The sequence below is a fragment of the Orycteropus afer genome, unplaced genomic scaffold, assembly GCF_000298275.1.
Source record: "Orycteropus afer afer isolate SDZICR_OR568_19922 unplaced genomic scaffold, OryAfe1.0 scaffold00021, whole genome shotgun sequence".
NCBI lineage: Eukaryota > Metazoa > Chordata > Mammalia > Tubulidentata > Orycteropodidae > Orycteropus > Orycteropus afer.
This window is the reverse complement of record NW_006921608.1, coordinates 6,228,192-6,232,159: the sequence shown is the minus strand read 5'-3', so window position 1 is coordinate 6,232,159 and position 3,968 is coordinate 6,228,192. Positions and strand designations below refer to the sequence as shown.

General features: G+C 39.8%; 1 protein-coding gene across 1 annotated transcript in view; it reads left to right on the top strand.

The window, feature by feature from the left end:
- ZFPM2 (zinc finger protein, FOG family member 2) overlaps positions 1–3,968 on the top strand; it is a 524,681-nt gene that overhangs the window by 506,908 nt on the left and 13,805 nt on the right. The gene's annotated exons all lie outside the window — the stretch shown is intronic.

The window sequence follows — 3,968 nt, the reverse complement described above, 5'->3', positions numbered from 1 at the left end:
TGTGTGTATATATATATATATATATATATATTACATTATATTCAGTTTTTAGTGACAGTTCATATAGCAAATTTGGTTCCCATTTGACAATTTCCACACAAATTGTTCAGTAACATTAGTTACTTTTATCACAATGTACCAAAATTCTCTTTGTGTTCAGTTTGTTCCCTTTCCAGTACTCTTCCTGCCCCTTATTTTCTCATTTTTGCTTTTGAGTAATTGTTGAACTTTTGGTCTCATACTGAAGACTTTTAAGTAGGTCAGAATGGTCTGTGGTGGTAGCCAGGCACCATCTAGTTCTTCTGGTCTCAGATTAGATGAGGTTGTGGCTCTGTGTTGTTGTTGTTGTGTGCCATCGAGTCGGACCCAACTCATAGCAACCCCTCCTTGGGTTTCCGAGGCAGTAACACTACGGAAGTAGATTGCCCAACCTTCTTTCCGAGGAGTGGCTGGTGGGTTTGAACCGCCAGCCTTCTGGTTAGCAGTGAAGTGCCTAAGACAGACACTATGCTACCAGAGCTCCTGTGACTCTGTAAACTTGCTTATCCTCTGCACTTTTGGTTACTTTCCTACTGTTTTGCTCTTGGCAAGTAGAGACTTGTAGTTGTTTCTTAGATGGACACTTGCAAGCTTCTAAGACCCCAGATGCTACTCCAGTAGGATTCTGCTGATGATTTGTATGAACTATGTTATGCCATTTGATTGAATTGTTTCATAAGACTGTGCTCCTTAGTCTTCAAACCCAGAAAATCAGTGTTGGAAGATGTTTAGTTATGTCTGTGGGGTATCTGTATTTGTGTCTTCAATAAATAAATGTGCCTGCACCTACATATTTGTATTTACATTGCTAACCAGAAGGCTGGAGTTTCAAACCCACCAACCACTCCTCGGAAGGAAGATTGGGCAATCTACTTCCGTAGAGATACCACCTCCTCAGAAACCTAAGGAGGGGTCTCTGTGAGTTGGATCCGACTCATCCGCAGTGAGTTTTTAGATACAAACTTCTCTGGAGCTCTGGTGGTGTAGTGCCTAAGACATTTGACTGCTAACCAGGAGATTGGTAGTTGAAATCCACCAGCCACTCCATAGAAGGCAGATAGAGCAATCGACTTCCATAAAGATTTACCACCTCGGAAACCCAAAGGAGGTTGCTGTGAGTCAGAATCGACTTGAAGGCAGTGAGTTTTTATATGTACTTCTAAAGAGTTCTAGTAGCATACTATGTAAGACATTTGGCTGCTAACCAGGGGGTTGGCAGTTCAAACCCACCAAGTGCTCCATAGGGGGAAGATGAGGCAGTCTACTTCCATAAAGATTTACAGACCTGGAAACCCAGTGGGGGTCACTATGAGTCAGAATCAACTCAATGGCAGTGAGTTTTTTCTCTTGGTTTATAAATACTTCTAGGAGCTCTCATGACACAGTGGTTAAGGCATTCAGCTGCTAATCAGAAGGTCAGTGGTTGGAACCCACCAGCTGCTCTGTGGGAGAAAGATAATGCAGCCTGCTTTAGTAAAGATTTACAGTCTTGTTAACCCTATGTGGCTATTCTACTCTGTCCTGGAGGATTGCTATGAGTTAGAGTCAACTCAATGGCAGTGGATTTGGGTTTTTTTGGTATACATACTTCTGGAGCTCTGGTGGTGCCGCAGTTAAAGCATTTGGCTGCTAACCCAAAGGTGAGCAATTCAAACTCAACAGCTGATCCATGGTAGAAAGATAAGGTAGTCTGATTCTGGAAAGATTTATAGTATTGGAAACCCTATGGGGCAGTTCTACTCTATCTTATAGGGTTGCTGAGACGAGGAATCGACTTGATGGTGGGGGATGTTTTGGTTTCTGGTATATATCTAGAAGTAGAACTGTTGGATCATGGGGTAGTTCTGTTTCTAGTTTTTTTGAGAATGTGCCATATCATTTTCCATAGTGGTTGTACCATTTTACAGGCCCACCAGCAAAGGTTAATGGTTACAATCTCCCTACATCCTTGTCAACATTTGTTGTTAGCTGTTTTTTGTGGGTTTGTTTGTTTTGTTGTTTTGATCAATGCCGTTTCAGCTAGGGTAAGATGCTATCTCATTGTAGATTTGCATCTCTGATGGTGAATGATTATGAGTATCTTTTCATATGTTTGTTGGCTGTTTGGATATTCTCTTTGGCAAAGGTTTGTCTAAGTCCTTTGTCCATTTTGTGATTGAGTTGTTTATCTTTTTGTTGTTGAGTTGTTGAGTTGTTGCAGTTTCCTATAGATTTTAGAAATTAGACCCTTGTAGGATAAATCATTTCCAAAGATTATTTTCTCCATCTGTAGTTGGTTGCTTACTTATCTAATACAGTCTTTTGATGAACATAAGTTTTTAATTTTTATGAGGTCCCATGTATCTATTTTCTCTTCTATTTGTGCATTTGTTGTATTGTTTGTTGTCCCATTTTTACAAAAGATTAGGTCCCATGGTTTTCTTTCTGTGTTGTCTTCCAGGAGTTATATGATTTAGGTTTAGCATTTATGGTAGGTCTTTGATCCATTTTGAGTTAGTTTTTGTGATGGAGTCAGGTCTGGGTCCTGTTTCATTTTCTGCAGGTGTATATCCAGTTTTGCCAGCACCATTTATTAAAGAGAATGAATGGATTTTGATTGAAAATCAGTTGTCCATAGATACCAAACCAAACCAAATTTACTGCCACCGAGTCAGATCCAACTCATAGTGATCCCTCCCTGGATTTCTGGGGCATTATCACTATGGAAATATGTTGCCCAATTCTTAGATCTTAATTCTGTTCCATTGGTCTATGTGTGTATTGTTGAACCAATACCAAACTGCTTTGATTACAGTGGCTATATAGTATATTTGATGTTAAAGAGTATGAGCCCTCCTACATTGTTCTTTTTCATCAGTATTGCTTTGACTATTCAGGGTTTTCTTTTCCATATGAAGTTGGTCATTAGTTTTTCCAAAAAATATTGGAATTGGGATTGGGATTTCATTGAATCTGTGACCTCTTTAAGTAGAATTGACATTTTCATTATATTTAGTCTTCCAGTTCATGAGCATGGGATGTTTTTCCATTTTTGTGTGCCTCTTTTAGTGTCTAGTAGTAGTTTTTATTGTTTTGTTTTTATAATTTTCAGCATATAAGTGCTCAAATAATTTCTTTTAGAAGGATCAGCACAAGGCTGGTTCCTATGAGGCAGAGGTTAAAGATGTCCCAAATGTCTAACTTTTCCCAAACTGCTGTATCACTCCATATTCCCTAATATCAAGTCCTCCTGCTCTCTTCAGTACTCTCCCTCCTGTCTTAGGGTTCCAATTTTCACTATAATGTCTCACAGAATTTACAAACCACCCAGGAAATGGCTCACATGGTGGTGGAGGCTGGGAGGCTGGCAAGTCCCAACTCCCTGGGTAGGTCTAGAGAATTCTCCTCACTCACAGGTTGCAGGGCCTGGCAAACCCAAATCAGTGGGTCAGAAGACTGGCTACTGTCTCAGGTCCAGGGGTGAGATGATGATGAACCAAGCGCAGGACCAGAGCAAGTGAACTTTCCCAGAACTTTCCCAGAATATGCTCGAGGAAACTAAAGGTAGTGACTTGAGTCACACCCTCCAGCAAGGTGGGACTCAAGATATGTCACACCCTAAACAGGCATAGAGACTAGGATTTACAATACATCACAAAATGGAAGACCATGGCTAGAAGGGCCATATTAAGCAATTCACGGCACTGCGATACGTCTTTCATGTTCCTGGTTAGGTTAATTCCTAGGTATGATACAAATTTTGGGGTGATTGTAAATGGTATTTTCTTGATTTTTTTTCTGGAGTAGTCATTTTTGTGTAGGGTAACTCATCTGATTTTTGTGTGTTTATCTTGTTTCCTACAAAAAATTGCTAACTTTTTCTATTAGTTCTAGAAGTTTTCTTATGGGAATTTTATGGTCTTCTGTATATAGGATATATTATCTGTAGA